Source organism: Phacochoerus africanus, chromosome 10 (assembly GCF_016906955.1).
Source record: "Phacochoerus africanus isolate WHEZ1 chromosome 10, ROS_Pafr_v1, whole genome shotgun sequence".
NCBI lineage: Eukaryota > Metazoa > Chordata > Mammalia > Artiodactyla > Suidae > Phacochoerus > Phacochoerus africanus.
Window position 1 is genome coordinate 934,227 of NC_062553.1, and position 24,110 is coordinate 958,336.

Here is a 24,110-nt window from a genome sequence, read left to right on the forward strand (position 1 = left end):
CTCCTGCGGGCCAGAGGTGACTCCTGGCAGTGACTGCTGTGACGAAGGTGTCTCTTCTAGTCGCCAGGTTCCCCAGTCCCCTGCAAGGGTACAGCACACAGCGGGACCTCGCCGTGGAGTGCTTGGGTGGAAGTGTGAACAGTTCTCTAATTCCTTTTCCGCTGGCACACTGGGGAGGGCCCCCCTCGGTTCTGGCGTCCCCTGATTTGGTGGGAAGGACGTCCAGGCGGGGTGCTTCAAGTGCTGCCTACCAGAGTCCTGCACTGGCAGTGCTGGCCAGGCCTTTGCACTCCAGCCCCTCAGTCAGGGATGTGGCTGCCCCTGGGAAGGGTGAGACCAGCAGTGACGTGGCTCTCGGCAGCCAAAGCAGACCCTGTAGGAGCTGGCAGCTGGCGGCTGGGCAGGAAGAGCCCCCTTGAAGGGGTCCGCAGCGGCGCATCTGGGTCCACCACACAGGTCCATTATCCCAGCTGCAAGTCAGACTGATCTTCCCAAAGCTGGATCCTGACCACAGGCTGGCACTCCTGGGCCTGGCCGGCCCTCTTCCCCACCCCAGCCTCACTAGAACGGCAGGAGCCCCAGTAGTTTCAGGATTCCCCACGGCATCCAGATCAGGGCAGTTCCGAGCCTGGGAGGTAGGGGGAATGTCTCAATCCACGCCCCACGGATATTCTCTAGAAGACCCCTCCCTCCACCGCGCCGGCCAGCCCCTCTCCGGCCTGTTATCTTCCTCCCTGTCGTTGTTTGTGACTCTCTATGCCAGGTTTGTAATGTGGGCTCCAGGAGCGCAGGCATGGCGGGGACCTCTGCACCCTTCTCCGCAGCCCCGGGAGCTCCCTCCACAGCGCTCCCCTGCGAGTTCCAGCGGGGTTTCGCGTGCAGGGGCAGTTGGAACCTGACCTCCGCCTTCCCGGATCCGGGCGGCTCGAGCAGGCCCCGCGCCAGAGAGCCTCCTAACCGGAGTCTTCTTTCCGCCCCAAGGCAGGGGCGTAGGTGATCACCCGGGTGCCCGGCCTGCAGCCAGCGTGGAGGGAGCCGCGCCGCGGGGCCGGGGCCGGGGCCGCGATCGCGCGGGTCGGCCTCGCGGGCGGCGATTGGGCGCGCGGCCGTGACGTCACCACGCGCGCGCTCCGGACCGCCAGTCCGGGCTCCGGGCCTTCGGTTGAGCCGCCGCCTGGCGCGCTCCCGGCCGAGTAGCGGCAGCGGGGCGCGCGCCCCGGCGCTGGTCTGAGGCGGCCGGCGGGGGCCCGCTTCCCTGGCTTCAGCGCGCCCTCGAACCCCGGCCCCAGCCCGCGCCCTGACCCCCGCCCCAGCCCGCGCCTCCGGCCCCCCGCCGCCCCCCCCCCCCGCGCACCCCGCCCCGCCCCGCCCCGCCCCGCCCCGCGCGGATTTGAAAAGCCCGGCCGCAGCCCCGCGAGCGCGGCAGCCAATCAGCGGCGCGCACTTTCCCGCGGCTTCTGTGAGGCGGCGGCGGCCCGGCGGCGGCGGCGGCGGGCGGGAGGCGCGGGGGCGGGGTCGGCGTCGCGCGCGGAGAGCCTCGGCCTGGCCGCGCTGCGCCCGCCGCCGCCGCCGCCGCCGCCGCCGCCGCCGCCGCCGCCCCCTCCCCTCCGCGGCCCTCCCTCCCTCCCTCCCCCGCGGCCCCGGCCCGGGCCCCCTCCCCGGCCGCCGCTGCCGCCGCCGCCGCCGCCGCCGCCGCCGGAGCCGCCGCGCCGGAGAGCCGCCGCCGCCGCTGCCGCCGGAGGATGCGCCGCACAACAGGTCACTGGCGCCGCCGGCCCAACCGCCGCGGGCCTGAGGGGCGGAGGGCGGAGGGCCGAGGGGCCGGGGCCGGCGGGCGGGCGCGGCCATGTTGGGCCCGGCGGCCGGCGGCTGCACCTGTGCCGCCGGCGGGCCGGGGCCTTTGTTCGCGGCGGCGCCGAGCGGGCCGGCCCGGCCTTTGTGAGGCGCGGGCCGGGGCCGGGCCGGCCGCGGTGGGAGGGGCGCCGGGGCCGGGGTCGCTTTTTGTCTGCGGAGGGGCCGCTGACACTCGGACGCCGGCCGTTGGTCAGCGCCGGCGCCCGGGGCCGCCGGGCCTTGGCAGGTGGAGGCGCGGGGCCCCGGCCCGGGCTGGCGGCGGTCGGACAGCGGCCGCGAGGCCCGGACACGCAGCGGGGCGGCCCCGGCCGCACGCCGGCCCTGCCCCACTGGCGAGAAGGCGGTTTAAAATCTCGGCATTTAAAAAATGCTGGTCTTGCGTTTGGGCAGCCCCAGCGGCTTCCCCTGGGTGCCCTGGCGAGGCGGTGGGTCTGCCGCGCTGGTGGAAACTGAGTGTCGGCGGGGCGTGCAGCCCCCCGGGCGGGTCATCGGGGCGCTGCTGGGCTGCGTGTGCGTCCCAGGACCTGGGGAGGGAAGGCCGCCTCCGCGGGGTGAGGTCCCCCCGTCCTGACACCGCGCTCTCCCTCTCCGGGCCTCGGCTTTAAATGACTCCGACGACGCCGAGGGGCGCGTGCCGCAACCCCTCGGCAGCGGAAAGCTCACGTCGGTACCGCGCATCCGTGATACCGGCTCGTATTTCGTGCATTTGAAAATAAGGCCACGGTGGGAAATAAGTTAGGAGCCGTCTCCTTTATGCAGCTGGGACTTTAGCTCTCTTGTTTCCCCAGATGCTTTAAATGTCCTCGTCACAGAGTTAAACGTGATGAGAGCTGCGGCAAAGAAGCCCACCTCCAGGCAGGAGCGCGGAGGAGGCAGTCCTGGCAGCGCGGCCCCTTCCTGGTGTGCTTGACGTGTGCTGCGCACCCCTCAGCCGAGTTCAAATCTAAACTGCCGACTGGAAGTGAAGAGACGCATGCCTTAAGCGCGATGACTTTGAGTCATTTCCTTTTGGTCTCTTCCATTTTCTCAGACGCCCAGCAGCCTTCAGTTTGGGGCCAGTGGTTGGTAAAGTGAGGACTGACTGCAGGGCTGAGTCCGTGTAAGCTTTTGTGAGCGACGCTGATCTGTGTAGCACAAAACCCCCTCCCCTCCTGCCTGCATTACTGCCGAGAAGGCTGGCCTCTGCCTTCAGCAGTAAACCTTCCAATCTAAGAGTGTCAGGTAAATAACTTGGTAAATTTCAGAAGGTGCCGGGCAGTTTGTCATTCTGTGTGCACGCATGTATCCACAGGTAGCATGTAAACTGACTTGAAATTTGTGGAGACACAGAACAAAACAGATAAACCGGCTGCCATGTGTGGCTACTCGGCTTGTGATTTTTATTCAGTTGATTTACACAGGGCTGTTAAAATAGTACCTTCTTAAGGAGTTCCCTGGTGGCGCAGTGGGTTAAGGGTCTGGCATTGTCACTCCTGTGCCTCTGGTGGCTGCTGTGGCACCAGTTTGATCCCTGGCTTTGGAAGCTGTGGGCACGGCCAAATAAAACCATACCTTGTTAAATACGAGGAATCACATGAATGAGTCAGAATTGCGGGAATTAGAGACCCTGTGGCTTGGTTATGGGAAAGTGTGTCGGGCTTTCCTCCTATTCAGATGACTTTTCCTCCTTCAAGTAGTCCAGTTTTAAAAGATTTACTCATATGGCAGAATGTAAACTAAGTAGTCACTTCCTCTTCTATAGTTTGGCATTACATTGTAAAACATGTAAAAGTAGGTGGAATTAGACATGCTGAGAAGTACTGGTGAGAGGTTAGAAAACGTTAATAAAATGTGTGCTGTATGAGGAGTTCCCATCGTGGCTCAGTGGTTAACAAATCTGACTAGGAACCATGAGGTTGCGAGTTCGATCCCTGACCTTGCTCAGTGGGTTTAGGATCCATTGTTGCCAAGAGCTGTGGTGTAGATCACAGACGCGGCTCAGATCCCGAGTTGCCGTGGCTGTGGTGTGGGCTGGCGGCTACAGTTCCGATTCAACCCCTAGCCTAGGAACCTCCATATGCAGCCCTAGAAAAGACAAAAAGACCAAAAAAAAAAAAAAAGTGTGCCGTGTGAGATAAGGGACTGTCACCAAGCACACACAAAAGGATGTGCTAGGGTGATGCTGGGGTTCCTAAGCCATATTTATTTATTTATTTATGCTGTGGGAGCTCCCGTTGTGGCTCAGTGGTAATGAATTCGACTAGTATGCATGAGGATGAGGGTTCGATCCCTGGCCTCGCTCCGTGGATTCAGGATCCAGCATTGCTCTGAGCTGAGGTGTAGATCACAGACGCAGCCTGGATCCTGCATTGCTGTGGCTATGGTGTAGCCCTGCAGCTTCAGCTCTGATTTGACCCCTAGCCTGGGAACTTTCATATGCTGTGGGTGTAGTCCTAAAAAGACAAATAAATAAATAAATAAATATTGTACTTACGCCATGCCCATGGCATGTTAAAGTTCCTGGGCCAGGGATCAAACCCGTGCCATGCACTGACAACTCTAGGTCTTTAACCTGCTGAGCCAGAGAGGAACTCCATAGTCCAAATTTATCTTGCCCTGCTCTTTTTTTTTGGCCATGCCCAGCAAGTAGAAGTTCCTGGGCCAGGGACTGAACCTGCACCACAGCTGTGACCTGAGCCATGGCAGTGACAACACTGGATCCTTAACCTGCTGTACTATAACCTGTGGTCCTGCCTTTTTTTTTTCTTTGCCCTTCTTGATTTTATTTTTTTTGAAATTTTTTTCCTGTAGTTTTTAAAATTGAAATTTATTTTATTAGAGTTGGGAGTTCCCGTCATGGCTCAGTGGTCAACGAACCCGAGTAGGAACGATGAGGTTGTGGGTTCGATCCCTGCCTCGTAGTGGGTTAAGGATCTGGCATTGCCATGAGCTGTGGTGTAGGTTGCAGACGCGGCTTGGATCCCACGTTGCTGTGGCTGTGGTGTAGGCTGGTGGTTACAGCTCCAATTTGACTCCCAGCCTGGGAACCTCCATATGCTGTGGGTGCGGCCCTAAAAAAGCAAAAAAAAAAAAAAAAGGAGAGTTGATTTACACTGTTGTGCCGATTTCTGCTGCACAGCACAGCGAGCCCGTCATCCGTGTACACAGACTTTGCCTGTGTTGGCTTCCATCATGGCCGGTCCCGGGAGACCGGATGTAGTTAGTTCCCTGTGCTGCACAGCAGGACCTCGTTGCTTCTCCATTCTAAGTGTAATAGTTTGCTTCTACTAGCCCCAGACTTCCAGTCCATCCCATTCCCCCTTCCCCTGCCCTGCTCTTTTCAATCTGTCTAAATAAGCTTTCCAAGTAAACACTGTAATTGATCGTAATCAGCGGGAACTGAAGATTTACGGCTTTCTACTCCCATGTTTTGGAATACAGTTTGGGGTTATCTGGCTTGGGTATAGAATGTGTGCAGTTTGGATAAGCATGTTAGTCTTCTGAGCGTCCCTCTTCTCTTTTGCTGGACTGCAGTAAGTATGTCTTTGTTTCCCGAATATACGGTGCCCTGTCCTGACCCAGGGTTTTGCCTGGACTGTTGTTGCCTGTGGACCGCTGCTTGTCCTCCCTTTTTGAGCACATAGGACTCAGCCCTTTAATGGCCATATGTAACTTTTCTCTTGGAGGTAGGACTCTCGTAATCTTGGGCAGCCTGGCCTCTGCTGGTGCCTCCTTATGGCACGCACTCGGTGAATGCCGAATAAATGGGCACATGACTTAGGACAACCTATTTTAATGCCAGCATGTGGTTTGTTTATCTCTCTCTCTCTCTCTTTTTTTTTTTTTGTGTGGCTTTTTCTCTTTTTAGGGCTGCACCCGCGGCATATGGAGGTTCCCAGGCTAGGGGTCTAGTTGGAGCTGCAGCTGCCAGCCTACACCACAGCCAGAGCAACGCCGGATTCAAGCCCAGCTGTGTCTGCGACCTGCACCACAGCTCACAGCAGCGCCGGATCCTTAACCCACTGAGTGAGGCCAGGGATCGAACTCGCAACCTCGTGGTTCCTAGTCGGATTTGTTTCCACTGTGCCACAATAGGAACTCGGTTTATCTCTTTTTTTTTGTTAAGTCATGTTGCAGCAGAAAGGGACCCTTCTGGAAGAAGCTGAGTGTGGAAAGGGACTGTCTGGCTTAAGATCACCCTGCTTTAGTTGGAAATCCAAGATTCTGTTTGCCAGGTGGGCAGTTTCCTTTCTTTTCCTATTCTCATCCCTTTTCTCATCTTTGCTAACTACAATGTTGCACAAACATTAATTATGAAACATCGCAAGTATGTAAGTACAGAAAATAATGGAATAGACCTATATCCACCACCATGAATCAGGCAGTGGTCTTTCTACTGTACCTCTCTGTATAATTGGGCAAAGTAAAAAGAATATGAAGTCTACAACTTGGAGTTCCCGCTGTGGCTCAGGGGAAATGAACCCGACTAGTATGTAGGAGGTTTCGGGTTCGATCCCTGGCCTCTCTCAGTGGGTTAAAGATCCGGTGTTGCCGTGAGCTGTGGTATAGGTCACAGCCACGGCTCAGATCCTGTGTGGCTGTGGTGTAGGCCGGCAGCTGTAGCTCTGATTCATTCCCTAGCCTGGGAACTTCCATGTGCCATACCCGTGGCCCTAAAAAGCAAAAAAACCAAAACCAAAACCAAAAGAAGAAGGGGGGGCTACAGTCTACAAAAGCAAGAGGTGACGTGAAAGTTCTAGAGGATTTTGTAGAGAAAAAGACTTAAATTGGTTGTCCCAGGGACTTGTCAGCATTTTGCGTCTGTTTATTGGTTGTAGTGTCGCTTTAGAAAGAGCAGGTTGATTTGATGAGATTTATAGCTTGTTAAAAAATTCAAGACAGATCTCAAAGTAGTTTTGTTCTTGAGTCTACCTTCCAGAAAGCAAATGGCCAAAGATGAATTTTCAAAGCATCTTCATTATTCGTACTTAATAGTTGCAACACAGTATCTGAAGATGGAAGTTGCTAAGTGTTGGTTGAACTGAGTGCTGGCCTGCAGCTTGAAAGCTCCGGTGGTGTCCTCCCTAGTGTGTGTGCAGAGAAACACGTTTATCTTCACTGGAAGGGTTGAGAATGCAATTTTTAAGTCGACTGGGTGGCACTGAGAGAACTGAGGATGTAAATGAAGTTTGACGTGCTGTTTTCACACTTTGATTCCTTTTTCGCTTTTTTTTCGGTTTTTGTTTTTGTCTTTTTAGGGACACACCTGTGGCATATGGACGTTCCCGGGCTCGAGTCAGATCGGAGCTAGAGCTTCCGTTCTACACCTCGGCCACCGCGACACGGGATCCGAGCCGTGTCTGCTACCTACACCGCGGCTCACGGCAACGCTGGATCCTTAACAGGCTGAGTGGGGCCAGGGAGCGAACCTGAATCCTCACGGATACTAGTGGGATTCGTCACTGCTGAGCCGCCGTGGGGCTCCTTCGCTCTTGCCCCGTGGAGGCTGACGGATCAGAGAGCACGTTCCCGCCTCCAGGTTGACCGCCTCAGTCAGCTCTCCACTCCCTGCCCGGTCGTCCTGGGGCCTCCCTCCTCAAGGGGCTCGGTTGGTGCCCGGCCCTCTCCAGCCCGTCTCTTGCTGCCGTGCTTTTCCCTGGGGCCTTGGCACGGTCCGTTTTTGCCCCTGCTCTCCCCGCTGGTCCCCGTGTGCACACACTCACACTCACACACGCACTCACTCCAGGGCCTGTGTGGCCACAGCTGTCTTTTCCCCTGAATCCCTTCTCATTCAGCTCGCAGCTTGGGCCTCACCCCGAGAAAGTGACCCTGGACCCCTGCCTGTGCGGGGAGCCCCGCAGGCCTGTCGAGAATGCTTGTGCTTCGCCCAGCGTCACCCCTTGCGCCTGCTCCGTCTCAGATGCCCCGGCCTCTCGCCGGCCGGGCACCGTGGCCATTCCCGGCCTCCCTTAGGCTCGGCCTTCGCCTGTCGCGGGCCTGCCCAAGCTCCCCCCTCAGGCACCTTCCCTGACCCCTGACTTAAGACCCCTGGCTGCTGGGGCCCTGCGTGTCCGCCTCGGCTTCTGTGCCGTGGCCCTCGGGCTCTGACACGCCGCTGGTTTCCTCGCGCGGCGTCCGCCTCTCCGTCTGGCTCTGACGCCTGTCAGACCCAGAGCCTGGAAGAGTCCCCGACGGGCGGGCCGTCGGTCGCTGGGGGGCTGAGTGAGTACACTCTCAGCCCTCGTACGGTGTCTGGCTCGCCACGTGTCCCCGGAGTGGCATGGCTCGGCGGGGGGGGGGCCGGCGGGAGCGTGCGCGCCCCAGTGCCAGGTCGGAAAGGGAGAGGATGCGGGCAGGCGGCTGAGGCCGGAGAGGAGGCTCCTGGGCCGGAGGCCGGGGCCCTCCCCAGGCCGCGGGGGCAGGAGGCGAGGCCCCGGCGCCGTAAGAGGGGCCGCAGCCGCCCCGAGGGGCTGGGACTCGCAGGCTCAGGCTCGGAATCAGGGCAGGCTGGGCCCGGGCGAAAGCTCGGGTGGCGAGGGCACGTCCTCCTCTGTCAGCCAGCGGTGGGGGGGGGGAGCTCCCTCTGCTCCTTCCAGCCCGGAAGTCTGATCTTGCCCACAGCTGGAGCTGTGGCCCCGGGGCCTTGCTCTTCCCCCAGGCGGGAAGGCCCCGGTCACGAGCGTGGCTTTCCTGGCACCTTGCCGGCCCGTCCCTTGTCGCTCCCTGAGGTCTCACGGCCGTGCCGCCGCCCTCTGGCCATGCGTGGGGCTCTGGCCCCCAGTCTGTGGTGTGCGGTGGCTTCCTCCTGGCTTGTCCCGCTCGGCCGGGTGGCGCTGCGGATCTGTCTCCTCCAGGGTTGCTGCCCCTGGGCCCGGGGCGCCAGATGCGTTGGGTTTTGCCCCGAGGTTGGCCGTTGCTCTGGGCGGGCCGGGCCCTGGCCTGGCAGCGCCGCCCGGCCCCTGCCGCCAGTCCTCAGCCCAGGGGCCCTCGGACTTGCCTTCGGGGCTCTGGGCGCCGGCAGAGCTGGCCGAGCGGTAACACCTGGGGATTCTTTGGGGGCTTCTGTTTTCCTAAAGATTTTTATTTCATAAAAATTGAACTCCTAGATTTTTAAAATGAAAACACCTGTCAGAAATAAGAGCCTTTTGTGGTGTTTTCCTCCAAAGATTTGAGGTCACTGCCGTCAGAGCGAGCTGCTCCTGTGGCCTTGGGCCGCAGGTCTTCCTCCCTTGCTGCCCTGAGTCAGCGCAGCGGCAGACGGAGCCCTGGAGGTGTTCGGTCCTGACCCAGAGGCACGGGCTGGAAGTACCGGGACTCCTGCAGGGCCCGGCCTCTGCTTCTGGGCTCTGGGGACTTTTCGTCCTCCCCCTCAGGGGACATCTGGACCTCAGGCCGTCTATAGGCAGATTGAGGGCGGGCTCTTCTGTCCCGCTGGTCAGCGTGCCAGCGCGCCTCCGGCCGGCCCGTCTTCCTTCGTTGAGAACCAGCTGCGTGCCAGTGATGAGCCAAGACCTCTGTCCTCGGTCCCCTGGACTTTGCAGACTGTGAGGGGGACGAGACGGACAGTGGACAGAGTTTGCATCTTGGAAGAACCTGTGAGACAGACAGACGTGCCAGAGGAGGAAACCTGAAGCCGCTTGAGCCAGAACTGGGGGGGCGGGGGGATCGCTAAACTGCCCCGGGGGGGGGGGGCTCCACTGGCGGAGCGCGGCGGGGGGCCAGTGACCAGGTCCCTTCCGCACGGAAAAGGTCGAAGGCGTCTGAGGACGACAAGAGGTTGGAGGCCGGTCCCTCCCTGCATCGGACGGGCCGGCCCATCAGCGACGCGACTGGACGCTGCTGCCGATGGTGGAGATAGAAGTTGGGACACCGATTTGATGTGTCATTAAGGAATTCTTCTTACTCTTTTTTAGCTGCCGTAGTGGTTTGGTTTCTTTTAAAAATGGGGTTTTTTTTGGTCTTTTTGCCATTTCTTTGGGCCTCTCCCGCGGCATATGGAGGTTCCCAGGCGAGGGGTCGAATTGGAGCCGTAGCCACCGGCCTACGCCAGAGCCACAGCCACGCAGGATCCGAGCCGTGTCTGCGACCTACACCACAGCTCACGGCAACGCCGGATCCTTAACCCACTGAGCAAGGGCAGGGACCGAACCCGCAACCTCATGGTTCCTAGTCGGATTCGTTAACCACTGCGCCATGACGGGAACTCCTCGTTTAAAAATGTATACCTTCTAGCTCTCTGGCGTCGCCCTGAGCTGTGGTGTAGGTCGCAGACGTGGCTCGGATCCCGCGTGGCTGTGGCTCTGGTGTAGGCCAGCGGGCTACAGCTCCGATTCGACCCCTAGCCTGGGAACCTCCATGTGCCGTGGGAGCGGCCCTAAAAACAAACAAACAAACAAACAAAAGAATTTATACATGATAGAAATGCGTATAGACTTGGTCAGAGAGGTGCCTCACCACCTGGGACTTGCCTCCCACTCGAGTGGTGAGGGAGGGGCACGGGTGTGGCTGGATCAGGCCCAGCCTGGGTGGTAGTGCTGCGGAGACAGGGCACAAGGAGGAGAGCCGGCCTTGAAGGCAGACTGGGCGCGTCTGGTAGATGTGTGGGGTGTCCCTGTCTGGGGGTGGGTGTCTGGGACGCTGTCCCGGCGGGATGGACGCTGGAGCAGAAGGCGGACGGGGCTCGGTAGAGGGGGGCATGGGCATCTGGAGGGACCAGCCTGTGCGGGGGCCTGTGATGGGACCGCAGAGGGCTGCTGTGGCGGGAGCCCGGGTGAGGGGTCTGTTTGTGAAGACAAGGGCCAGCTCCTTCTCATCCCGGAGGGCTCTCAGCGGGGGCAGGCGCGGTCTGTGGGCTTTGGGAAGCCCCTGTCTCGGCGTCGGCTCTGGGTGGTGATGGGAGCATCGGGGAGAGGGAGGAACTGCTCTTGGGCTTGGAGTCTTTCTGGCTGTCCTGGCTGTGGGTCCGTGTGGGACCGAACGGCCCCGCCCCCTTGACGTTGGGGTGGCCACGTGATTTGCTTTGGACAGTGAGCAGTGACGTGTTGCTTCTGACTGGAAGCTTTGAGAGACGTGTGCTTTATCACGTCCCCTTTCCTGTCTCACGGAAGTGCACAGATAGGTACTGTGAGCCAGGATGGCACCGGGTCTGGTGGCTCTCAAAGTGCGGTGTCCAGACTGGCAGCATCCATCACCTGGGAACACCCTAGCAGTGCACCTGCCAGCCCTGCTGGGTCTTAGCTCTGGGCTGGGGTCCAGCCATCTGCTCCGAAGAGCCCTGCCCAGGGTCCTGGTGTCTGCCTTCCTGCTGCCCCAGGTCTGCTGGAGCCTGGGGTGTGGTCCTGGCTGAGCTGGTGGCTGAGGACAGGAGGGCAGGGCTGGCGAGCTGGGAAGGGCTCTGCCGGGAAACTGCAAAGGGGGAGGCCGCAGTGATGGCCCCTGCGCTTTTCATCAGACAAAATCAGACAGGTGGGCACGCCATCCTCTCTCCAGACGATATATATTTTGTAAGCATTTGCACTTTCTTGAGTTTCAGGGTTCAGAAACTGGGAAAAGCCTGTAAAGGAATTTTTAAAATTTCATTGACTCCTTCACTCAAATAGTGCTTTTCTCAGCGAAGCCCACCTTGACCGCCCACTTGTAATTGTGCCGTCTGTGCTCTCTGGCCCCTTGTTGCTGTCAACCCCTCGAGGACAGTTCAGCACGGGGCCCCTCCTGGCCACGTCCGAGAGCGGGCGTGGGGGGCTGCACGGCCTGAACGTGGCTGGGCACGGAGTGGTGCTGAGGCCCTGCTTCTCCTGGGTTGGAGCTCTTCTCTTGGGTGGAGTCGACTTCAGGCAACTTCCTCTTCCTCGCCCGGCCGGGCGCAGGGAGGGGTCACACCGCCGCGTGTCCGCTTTTCCTCCCTTTTCTTCTGCAGCTGAAGTCGCCTACTTGCTTTGTAGAAGATGAGTTGCTTTTATGTAGCATGTTGACAGTTTATTGGGTTCTTGTCTGTTGCATCTGAAGTCTGTATTTAAAACGTTTATTTCTTTAAAATTCAGCGGCTTATAACTTCTTCGAAAAAAACATTGGTGGTTCTGGTTTGTCCAGTGTCTGCCACGGAGGCCAGGCCTGTGCGCGTTTCTCAGACCCCAGGCTGCTCTTGGCTGCTTAGGGACCTCTGTGAGTTCGATCCCGTCTGTAGAGGGCGCACACCCCATAGGTGGTTATCCGCTCAGCTTCCTTGGGAGAGGGACCCTGTTCATTTTTGCTGGTCGATAAACTTCTGAGATAGAAGACGTGTGTGTCTAGGTGGCGCATTAGAAATGGAATGGGTGTTGATGGGCCCCTGCCCTGACTTACACGTCTGCCTCTGGAGACTCCAGGGTGACTCGGGGGCGGGGGGGGGGGGGGGGCTGGGCACAGCAGCGTGTGAAGGGCCCGCACTGCGTGTCGGGGGGCCGGGTCCTGTTCTTGACTGTGCCCTCTTTGGGGTTGCCCTTGTCTCCTGGGAGCCATCACAGCTTCTTTTCTCTGCTAGTGGCCAGAGATCTCGGAGCTGGCTCTTCAGCTGGTGCCCTGATCCTGGTACCGTCTCACCTCTCCCCACCTTTGAGAGTTTCCAGCACAGTAATGATGTAGCAGAAACTGAGGTATGGGTTCCAGTGTAGAGTTTGTAGAAATCTTACTTTCAAGAGTATGCAGTTTCTTGACCCATCATCAAGGCAAAAGAGAAAGCTTAATTATTGTTAGTTTTACAATCAGAAAATACATTTTATGAAACATTTGACCAGGAAAGTGGAAGGAAATTTAGGTAACTGTAATCTTATCAATCAAACATTTAGGTGTATTTCCCATTTATCTTTTTGCTCGTTGAACTGAATGCTGTGCCCTAAAGACGGCTTCCTCTGTGAGGGTCGTGACAGAAGGCAACAGGCCAAGGAACTGCCCCCGAGGAGGGAACTGCCCCCGGGGAGGGAGCTGCCCCCGGGGAGGCAGCTGCCCCATGCTTCACCCGTTCCCTGTGGTATCTATCTGTGCTTTCAAAAAAGAGCCGCTTATTTTGCTGAGTTGAGAACTTTGAGATTTCTAGATTATGTGTCAAGTTCTGTCTGCAGGAGATAAGGATTTGGGTTTCTTATGCCCCTGGCCTCCCTCCCCCTCCCCTTTTCCACGGTATTGTGGGGTCCGGGTTCTCTCTGCCTGCCTGATAAGCTACTCCAGAGCTTAGGGGCTGAAAGCACAGCAGCGTTTATTTGATCTCACGTTTGCAGTTTGGACGCAACCTGGCAGGGTTAGCTGTTTCATTCCGGGGCTGGGGGTTGGTGTTGCCTGTTGCCAGGGTCCGCTGTTCTCCCCACTGTGGGCCTCCGGGGGCGCTGCTTGGGCTTCCTCATAGCATGGTGGCCCGGTCCTGAGGGCGGAAGTGAAGCTGCAGTCCTCTTAAGGGTGGGGCTGGCTCTGGCCTGGCATCACTTTCGGCACCTGAAAGTGGTCCAGGCTGGAGTCAAGGGTGTGGAGAAATAGACTTTATATCCCAGTGGGGTAGTGACTAAGAATATTTGGGCGTTTATTTTTTATTTTTTTTCTTTTTGTCTTTTTTTTGCTATTTCTTGGGCTGCTCCCTTGGCATATGGAGGTTCCCAGGCTAGGGGTCGAATCGGAGCTGTAGCCGCCGGCCTACACCAGAGCCACAGCCACGCGGGATCCGAGCCATGTCTGCAACCCAAACCACAGCTCACGGCTACACCGGATCCTTAACCCACTGAGCGAGGCCAGGGGTCGAACCCACAACCTCACGGTTCCTAGTTGGATTTGTTAACCACTGAGCCACGACATGAACTCCGGCCATTTTTTGTTAGTAGTTGTACAACCCTCCTCACAACAGTTTTCGAACTTGTCCCCCTTCCCTGCACCCTGTCCCCTTTGGTAAAATCACGAGTTCTTCCAGGTCTGTGAGTCCGTTTCTGTTCCGCAAATAAGTTCATTGTGTCCTTGTTTTAGATTCCACATATAAGTGACATCATGTGATGTTTGTCTTTCTCTGACTTTGCTTAGTTTGATAACTTCTAGATGCATCCACGTTGCTGCAAATGGCATGATTTCATTCTTTAATGGCTGAGTCATATTCCATTGTGTGCAGGTACCACATCTTCTGGATCCAGTCCTCTGTCGATGGACACTGAGGTTGTTTCCATGTCTTGGCTATTGTGTACAGCGCTGCAATGAACACTGAAGTACAGGTGTCTTTGCGAGTCATGGTTTTCTCTGGATAGATGCCCAGGAGCGGGACTGCTGGATCAAATGGTAGTTTTTTCTCTGTTTAGTTTTCTGAGGACTCTCCATCCTGTTTTCCACAGTGGTTGCACCAATTTACGTTCCCACCAGCAGTGTCAGAGGGTTCCCTTCTCTCCACACCCTCTCCAGCACTTACTGTTTGCAGACTTTTTGATGATGGCCGTTCTGGCTGGTGTAAGGTGGTGCCTCAAAGTGGTTTTGATGTGCATCTCTCTAATCATGAGTGATGCTGAGCATCTTTTCATGTGTTTTTTGGCCGTCTGTATGTCTTCTTTGGAGAAGTGTCTGTTTAGATCTTCTGCCTGTATATATATATATATATATATTTTTTTTTTTTTTCATTTTTAGCCACCCTGTGGCATATGGAGCTCCCCAGTCAGGGATCAGATCTGAGCTGCAGTCACAACCTAAGTCATAGCTGTGGCAATGCCGGACCCTTAACACACTGTGCTCAGCCCCGGGTCAGATCGGAGTCCCAGGGCTCCCCCGACGCCACCAGTCCCTTTGCGCCACAGCTGGAGCTTTTGCCCGTTCTTGGATGGGGTTGGGTTTTTTTTTTTTTTTTTTTGTCTTTTGAGGTCCTCACCCACGGCATATGGAAGTTCCCAGGCTAGGGACTGAATCAGTGCTACAGCTGCTGGCCTGCACCACAGCCACAGCAGTGTGGGATCTGAGCCACATCTGCAACCTATACCACACATCATGGCAACACCAGATCCTTAACCCACTGAGCGAGGCCGGGGATCGAACCCTTGTCCTTATGGATACTCGTTGGGATCGTTATCTCTGAGCCACTACAGGAACTCTTTTTTTTTTTTTTTTTAAATATTGAGTTGTAGGAGGTATTTATTTATTTTGGCAATTAATTCCTTGTCCGAGGCTTCATTTGCAAATATTTTCTCCCATTCTGTGGGTTGTCTTTTCGTTTTGGTTAGGGTTTCCTTTGCTGTGCAAAAACTCCCCCCCCCCCCCTTTTTTCTTTTTGTCTTTTAGGGCCACACCCGCAGCATATGGAGGTTCCCAGGCTAGGGGTCCAATTGGAGCTGTTGTTGGCCAGATCCAAGCCACGTCTGTGACCTCCACCACAGCTCACGGCAACACCGGATCCTTAACTTGCTGAGTGAGGCCAGGGATTGAACCTGAATCCTCATGGTTCCTAGTCAGATTCGTTTCCACTGCGCCACGACAGGAACTCCTGCAAACATTTTTAGGTTGAATTAGGTCCCATTTGTTTTTTTTTGTTTTTATTTTTTTTAATTGTCATTAGTCTAGGAGGTGGATCTGAGAAAATATTGCTGTGGTTTATGTCAGAGTGTCAGCCCTCTTTTCCTCTAAGGGTTTTGTAGTATCTGGTTGTGCATTTAGGTCTTTATGCTGAGCCTGTGTGTGTGTGTGTGGTGTAAGAGAGTGTTCTAACTTCATCCTCTCGCATGGAGCTGTCCAGTTTTCCCAGCACCACTTATCGAGGGAACTGTCTTTTCTCCCTTGTATATTCTTGCCTCCTTTGTCATAGATGAGTTGACCATAGGTCCGTGGCTTGGCCATCTTTAATTTACTACTGTGTTTGTTTGTTTGTTTTTTGTCTTTTTGTTTTTTTCTAGGGCCGCTCTCGCGGCATGTGGAGGTTCCCAGGCGAGGGGTCAAATCAGAGCTGTAGCTGCCGGCCTACACCATGGCCAGAGCAACACGGGATCCGAGCCGCGTCTGCCACCTACACCACAGTTCATGGCAACACTGGATCCTTAAGCCACTGAGCAAAGGCCAGGGATCGAACCTGCAACCTCATGGTTCATAGTCGGATTCGTTAACCACTGAGTCATGATGGGAACTCCAGTTTTTTTTTTTTTTTTTTAAATAATTTTTGGTTTAAATGAATATTTATCAAGTGTTATATTGTTCAGCTAAACCAAATATTATTTTCCTAGTGGAAATAATTATGTTGTTTTTATATTTGCTTAGTTTTCCATGCATCTGTTACTAATTCAGCCCCAAGTTTTCCAGCCACGCTATGTAAAAATCATTTTGTGATGGTCAGTTACACTCAATCTGTCAGTTCCTCGTTTTTCTCTTGGTGACCTGCCTCCTAGAGCTGATGTCTTCCTGCTCCGGACTGGACTCTTCTTAGGCCTTTGCCACAGCTGCACATTCTTTATCTTCTGAGATGGACCACCTGCTTCTTGGGTCTCACACCTTTGTGGTTCCCTTCATGTTTTGGTGATAAGCCTTCTGGCAGTTATCGTAGACTCTGTGGAAGGCAACATTTTTGGTGACCTTGCATGCCAAAATGATGTTCTGTGCTTACACTGGATTGATAGCTTTGCTGGTATGTAATTTGCATTGGGAATAATTTTTCTCAAAAAATCTGAACGTGAGAGTTTCCACTGTGGTGCAGTGAGTTAAGAATCTGACTGCAGCAGCTCAGGTTGCTGCAGAGGTGCAGGTTCAGTCCTAGCAGGAGCAGTGGATTAAAGGATCTGGCATTACTGCATCTGCAGTGTAGGTCGAAGCTGTGGCTTGGGTTCAGTCCCTGGCCTGGGAACTTCCATATGCTGTGGGTGTGGCCCTGAAACGACGACACCAGCAACATCTGGAGTTCCTGTTGTGGCTCAGTGGTTAACGAATCTGACTAGTATCCATGAGGAGGCAGGTTCAATCCCTGGCCTTGCTCAGTGGGTTAAGGATCCAGCATTACTGTGACCTGTGGTGTCGGTTGCAGATGCGGCTCGGATCTGGCATTGCTGTGGCTGTGGTGTAGGCCGGCGGCTACGGCTCCAATTCGACCCCTAGCCTGGGAGCCTCCATATGCCACGGATGCAACCCCCCCCCAAAAAAAAAATTCAAGTGTATAATACAGTATTTATTAACTTTAGTGCCTACACTGTGTATCTTTAGAACTTATTCATCTTATAAATGAAACTTTGTATCCTTTGCCCAACATTTCCTCATTTCTTGACCACCCCCCCCCCACCCGCCTCTGGCAACCAACCATTCTACTCTCTGCCTCTGTGAGTTTGCTAGGGGTCGAATTAGAGCTCTAGCTGCCGGCCTACACTGCAGCCACGCCAGAACCCACACTGCAGCTCACGGCAACGCCGGATCCTTAACCCGCTGAGCGAGGCCAGGGACTGAACCCACAACCTCAGGGATACTAGTCGGGTTCATTAACCACTGGGTCGCAGCAGGAGCTCCGATCCTCAGCACCATTTTACATACCTAGCGACAGTGCAGGAGGCGTCCCTGCTCTGGTTCTCACCGGCACGCGTGACCGCTCACCTTGTTGATGGGGGCCTTTCTGCCAGGTGTGGGCGACGCCTCCCTCCTGTGCTTTGCGTCTGCCTGTCCTCGGGCTGCGCGATGTGGAGCATCTTGCCTGTGCCTCTTGGCCACCTGCATGTCTTCTGTGGAAAAACGTCTGCCCGGGTCTCATAAGTTTTCAGCTCCGATGTCCTGGCGCCGTGTTTCCCTTTCCTTTCCCCTCCCTCGTGTCTTTTCCGGTTTCCTTGGGTTTCCTCTTCCTCCCCTCCCTCCTCTGCCCGCTGCTCCCCTCTCGCTGTCGTCCTCCTGATTCTGCTTGGCCGTCTCCCTCCAGCTCCTTTCCTGCTCCTCTGGACAGGACTGTAGGGATGCTGACATCTGGTCGTCTGCTTGCCCCTCGGCAGTTGTGGAACGCAGGCGCAAAGAATGCCGTGATGTCTAGTTATTTTGGACACGTGTTTACATTTTCAATGTTCCTTTAAATATCTGAAGAAAAGCCTTAATTAGATGATATAGTCACGTGTTTTAGAATCAAAACGTATGGTGTGGTGAGCCCTCTACTACCCCATTCCCCAGCCACCTGATTCCCCTCCTAGAAGCACCTCCTAGTGTAGCCAGAGCATACCTGAGTACAGGAGTGTGGCTCCTTTTTTTCAGCTGGGCCAGGGATCAAACCCGAGCCTCAGCAGTGACCTGAGCCACAGCAGTGACGATGCCAGACCCTTGGCTGGCCTCAGCGCGGGAGGGCGGCCCGCGTTCTTCCTCATGCTCTGGCAGTTCCGGTTTATCACAGGCCCTTGGATGGCAGTTCCCTGTGCGATACAGTAGGACCTAGTATCTCCATCTGTACGTAGTAGTTTGCCTCTGCTGATCCCAAGCTCCCAAGTCATCCGTCCCACCTGCCCCTCGGCAGCCACGAGTCTGTTCTCTGTGTCTGTGAGTCTGCTTCTGTCTCGTAGATAAATTCATTTGTGTTGTATTTTTGATCCCACAGCTCAGCGATATCACATGATATTTGTCTTTATCTGACTTCACTCAGTATGAGAGTCTCTAGTTGCATCCACACTGCTGCAGATGGCATTCGTTCATTCATGTTATGGCTGAGTAATATTCCATTGTATATATGTACCACATCTTCTTAATCCATTTCTCTGGATATGGACGTTTAGGTTGTTTCCATGTCTGGGCTGTTGTGAATAGTGCTGCAGTGAACATTGGGGTGCAGGTATCTTTTCAAATTAGAGTTTTTTCTAGATAGATGCCCAGGAGTGGGATTGCTGTGTCATATGGTAGCTTTTTTTTTTTTTTTTTGTCTTTTTGCCTTTTCTAGGGCCGCTCCTGCGGCATATGGAGGTTCCCAGGTTAAGGGTCCAGTTGGAGCTGTAGCCACCGGCCTACACCAGAGCCACAGCCACTTGGGATCCAAGCCGTGTCTGCAACTACACCACAGCTCATGGCACCACCGGATCCTTAACCCACCGAGCAAGGCCAGGGATCGAACCCGCAACCTCATGGTTCCTAGTCGGATTCGTTAACCACTGCACCACGATGGGAACTCCTATTTTTCGTTTTTTTGAACAACCTCCATACTCTTCTGTACAGGGGCTGCATCAGTTTACCTTCCCACTGGCGTAGAGCAGGCTCCCTTTTCTCCACACCGTCTCCAGCATTGACTGACTTAGACACCAGCTCATCCTTCTCCCCTGCCCCAGTCCCTTGCAGCCGCTTTCTGCTTTCTGTCTCTATGAACTGGATTACTCCAGGGACCTCATGTAAGCGGGGTCAGACAGCGTTTGTTCTTTGTAACCAGCTTCTTTTCCTTAGTGTAAAGTTTTCAGGGTCCCTCCGTGGTACAGTGTGGCTCAGTGTCTCACGTGCTTTGGAAGCACCACAGGGCAGCAGTTCCTTCCCCTGCTGAAGGGCGCCTCGGGGGGCTCCGCGTGGACAATTACAAAGGAAGCTGCTGTAGAGCTGCCTGGGCAGGGGTGTGTGTGGCTGTAACTCCTCAGCTTCCTTGGGGCAACAGCAAGGGGTGGGATGGCGGAATCGTACAGTAAGAGCCTGTTTCGTTTCGTAAGGAACCGCCCGACCCTCCTCCCACGTGGCCACGCGGGTCTGCAGCCCACCAGCTGTGCCCAGAGGCCCCGAGGTGCCACGGCCCCGCCAGCCTGGGGTGCTGTGGGTGTTGGGGGGCTGGCCATTCGGACGGGTGTAGAGTGGGACCTTGTCGTCTTAATTTACATGTCCCCGATGCCGTGTGGTGTGGCGCATCTTCTCGTGCTTATTCGCCATCTGTGTGTCGTCTTCAGTGTCTGTCTAGGTCTTTGGCCTGTATTTTGTTTGGGTGGTTTGTTTTCTTATTGTTGAGTTTTAATGAATTCTTTGTATATTTCGGGTAATGGTCCTTTATCAGATATGTCTTTTGCACATCTTTCTTCCTGTCTTTGATTTGTCTTCTCATTCTCTTGACATTGTCTTTCATAGAGCAGAGGTGGTTTTTAAAAATTTTTTTTTGTCTTTTTAAGGCCGCACCCTTGGCATATGGAGGTTCCCAGGCTAGGGGTCCAATCGGAGCTGTAGCTGCCGGCCTACGCCAGAGCCACAGCCACGCGGGATCCTTACCGCACTGAGCGAGGCCAGGGATGAACCCTTGTCCTCGTGGATATTAGCCAGGTTCGTTACTGCTGCGCCACGATGGAGCTCCCCTTAATTTCCTTGAAATGGAATCCAGCCTGGTAATGACCTCTTTCGCAGATTCGGCCTTTGGTGTTTTATCTGAAAGGTTGCTGCCAAACCTCTGGTCCAGGTTCCCCTGTGTCATCGTCTACAAGCTTTATCGTTTTGTAGTTTACATGGAGGTCTGTGATCCATTTCGAGTTAATTTTTATGACGGATGTGAAGTCTGTGTCTGGATTCTCTCTCTCTCTCTCTTTTGCATATAGATGTCCAGTTGTTTCAGCACCATTTGTAGGAAAGACTATCTTTTTTTACAAACTGAGGTAACATTGGTTTATAATATTATATGTTTCACATTTATGACATTATATTTCTTTTTTTTTCTTTAGGGCTGTGCTCGTGGCATATGGAGGTTCCCAGGCTAGGGGTCTGATTGGAGCTGCAGCTGCCGGCCTGCACCACAGCCAGAGCTGTGCCAGATCCAAGCTGTGTCTGTGACCTACACCACAGCTCATGGCAACGCCGGATCCTTATCCCACTGAGTGAGGCTAGGGATCGAACCTGCCACCTCATGGTTCCCAGTCAGATTCATTTCTGCTGCGCCACGATGGGAACTCCATGATACTGTGTTTCTCGTTCTGTAAGCCCTTGAGCTTGCTTATCGCCGAAAGTTTGGTTTCCATCTGTCAACATAGAGTTGGCCCCTTTATCAGTTTCACCCCCTCACTACTCTGTTCTCTGTATCTGCTTGTTTTTGTTTGGTTTGATTTGTTCGTTTATTTTGTTCTTAGGAAAGATTATCTTGGAATTGCCGCTGTGCTGAGTGGGTTAATGATCTGGCTCCACAGGGAGGCACTGGTTCCGTCCCTGGCCCAGCACGGTGCGTTAGGGATCTGGCGTTGCTGCAGCTCTGACTCGGAGTCTCCCCGTGCTGCGGGGCGGCCACAGAAGACGCCCTGCTCTCTTGTATTGTCCTTGCTCTTTCTCCAAGGTCAGCTGGCTGATTTTGGGAGGGTCTATTTCTGGTCCTTCTGCTCTGTTTTGTTGACAGGTTTGGGACTCGGCCAGTGCGACGCTGCTTTAACCTCTGTACCTTCACAGAAGTCTGGGGGTCAGTGGGGCCCCAGCTGAACTTGAGAATTAGTTAGTCTCCAGAAAATAACCTGCGGAAGCTTCGACTGGGGTAGATCAGGTTAGGAGGAGCTGACGTCTGGATGGCACTGAGTCCACCTGTTCAAGAACGTAGGATGGCTTTCCACTTTGGCGGTTTCTCTCTCAGGTCCTTCGTCAGAGGTCTGTAGTTTCCCTTGGGTAGGCCTTATACATGTTTTGTTAGATTTATGCCCAAGTATTTCACCTTTCATAGTACACAAACCTGAATTTCACAATGTATATTGTGTTTTTAATATTTTTTTGCTTTCTGGGGATGCACCTGCAGCATATGGGGGTTCCCAGGCTAGGGGTCGAATTGGAGCCAGAGCCGCCAGCTACACCGCAGCCACAGCAAGGTGGGACCCGAGCTGCATCCGTGACCTCCACCACAGTTCACGCAACGCTGGATCCTTAACCCACTGAGGGAGGCCAGGGATCGAACCTGTGTCCTCATGGATGCTAGTCAGATACGTTTCCACTGAGCCATGACGGAAACTCCCTGTGTTTTTAATTTTGAATTCTACTTGTTCATTGCCATGATATAGGGAAGGGATTGACTTTTGTATGTTATTAGCCTGGTATCCTGTGGCCTTTGTATAATTAATTATAAGTTTCAGGAATTTTTTGATTCTTTCAAGTGTTCTGCATAGATGATCAGGCCATCTATGCAGAACAAGAGTTTTGTTTCTTCTCTCGCATCTGTTTCCCGTGTATTCCCCCTTCGTGGTCTTACTGCTTCAGCCATGGTGGCCGAGTATTGTTTATCCCATTTTGCTCAGTGTAACTCTGGCACCTAAAATTCAGTGTCTGGCACATCTTAGGCACTCTATACATTTTTGAAAAAATGAGATATGAATGTTATCTCTTAATCCCTTAAATATTTTTCGTCTCTTTATCAGTCCTATGTCTTGGGGTGATTTGTTGAGATTTATTTTTTAATCTGTTACCCACATATTGAGTTGGGTCGAGTCTGCCCGTTGACTTCTGTGTTTCAGTGCCGGTTTTTCCTTTTCCAGATGTACAAGTTATGAAAAAAATAGTTCCCGGCTCTGGTTCTGCAGAAGACCCCTCTTATCGCCACATGCCTCTCCCTGGGGTGCCCCCCTGCCGGAGCCTCCGTCTCCTCGTTCCCTGCGGCAGGGCATCTCCCAGGCGAGCTCTGGCCGTGGAGCCACCCGGGGGGCCTGCTCGGGGCTCTGCCGGCACCCCTCGTTCTGGGCCTGTCTTTTCTTAAGGCTCTGGGCTCAGTGTTGGGGGCCTCGGCCTCCCGAGGTAGAGTTCTTGAGGGTGACCCTGTTCCCCAGGGGCCTCCGGCGGCCCTTTGCAGAGCGCCCAGCCCTGGGCTGAGCGGTGGCGAGGCTGCAGTGCCAGGCCCAGCGCTCGCTGCCCGCAGTCCTCACCCTGGGCAGCTGTGCCCTCGAAGGTTGATTGCTGTTCCCTGTTCATTTCTGGACCTGGAGATGTCCTTTCTTGTTTTGAATTAGGAGGTGTAACTTCGTTTTTTCTGAAAAAGAAAGAGAAATTGGCCACCTTCCCCCGAAGCCGCCTGTGAGGTGGAAATGGCGACGGAGTGTTAGTGGAGTTCCCTGGGGGTCGGCTCTCCGTAGCCGTGGCTTCCTGTTCGAATGTGGGGATGACTGGGGTTGATTCACTCTGTCTTGTCTTTTTTCTTTTGGACAGTTATACCGACTTTGGACTCTAGCTCTCTGGCACTCATTTTTCTGGTCTTGGTATGAGAGTTCTGCCAGCCTTATGTCCTGTTGGGGAAACGCCCATCATTTTCTATGTTCTGGGATAACTCAGGCAGCCACGCTGTGTTCGCGGGATGCACAGGACACGGCTGAGCTACGCGTGCCGGGTCAGCGGCGGGGGAGATGCCAAGCGCTGCTAGGACATGCCCCGTGCAGCTGTGTCCCGCGTGCTCACCGCGGCCTGCAAGGGAGCTCGCACGATCCTTGGTGGTGGGGTGCCTCTGTGGCAGCCCGTGGAACTGCGCCCGGGGACTCAGGCACCCGGGCCGGGGCCCCGGGAGGCAGGAGCTGGAGTGGGGCCTCGGCCTTTGAGCGCTTGGACGTGGGCAACGGCAAGCCCGGGGCGCTGCTGAGGGCTTGTGGCCGGTGGTGGGCAGCCTTTGGGGTGAGCCTGGGGACCTGTGGGGTGCTGCCCCCCTCCCCGGTCAGCTCTGGAGCCGCACTGCAGGTAGGTGTTTAATGCTGATTGCTGCTGCCTGCACGTCTTCCTTCTTTTGTGTCAAAAGGACTTGAAGCACATGAAGCAAAATGCCAAAAACTGGCATTTTGGAGCGGTGGGTATATCAGTGTGCCCTGTTGTTCTCGGCACTTTTCTACCTCTTTCTTTTGAGGGGGGCGTTCCTTCTAGGGCTGCACCTGCAGCACGTGGACGTTCCCAGGCTAGGGGCCGAATCAGAGCTCTATCCTCGACTGCGACCTACAGCACAGCTCACGGCAGCGCCGGACCCCCAACCCGCCGAGCAAGGCCAGGGATCAAACCCGCATCCTCAGGGGCACTAGTTGGGTTCGTTTCCGCTGCGCCACGATGGGAACTCCGCAGTTTCCTACTTTTTTGTCTTTTTGCTATTTCTTGGGCCGCTCCGGGGCATATGGAGGTTCCCAGGCTTGGGGTCTAATCGGAGCTGTAGTCTCCAGCCTACGCCAGAGCCGCAGCAACGCAGGATCCGAGCCACGTCTGCAACCTACACCACAGCTCACGGCAGCGCTGGATTGTTAACCCACTGAGCAAGGGCAGGGACCGAACCCGCAACCTCATGGTTCCTAGTCGGATTCGTTAACCACTGCGCCATGACGGGAACTCCCAGTTTCCTACTTTTAAAGCCACGACGGGGTGCTTGTTTCTCCTGGGAAGTGAATGCTCATCCATGTCATTGTTTTGCGCATAGC

General features: G+C 55.1%; 1 protein-coding gene across 2 annotated transcripts in view; it reads left to right on the forward strand.

Moving 5' to 3' along the window:
• Window positions 1–1,715: 1,715 nt before the first annotated feature.
• Window positions 1,716–24,110, forward strand: part of NSD2 (nuclear receptor binding SET domain protein 2) — a 77,801-nt gene continuing 55,406 nt past the window's right edge. Inside the window, exon 1 of one of the 2 annotated variants that reach the window (XM_047798319.1) lies at window positions 1,716–1,758. The gene's annotated coding sequence lies outside the window, so the exon portion shown is untranslated. Of the gene's footprint in view, window positions 1,759–10,575; window positions 11,299–24,110 lie in introns of those variants that run through there. The other variant, XM_047798320.1, reaches the window with a different exon arrangement.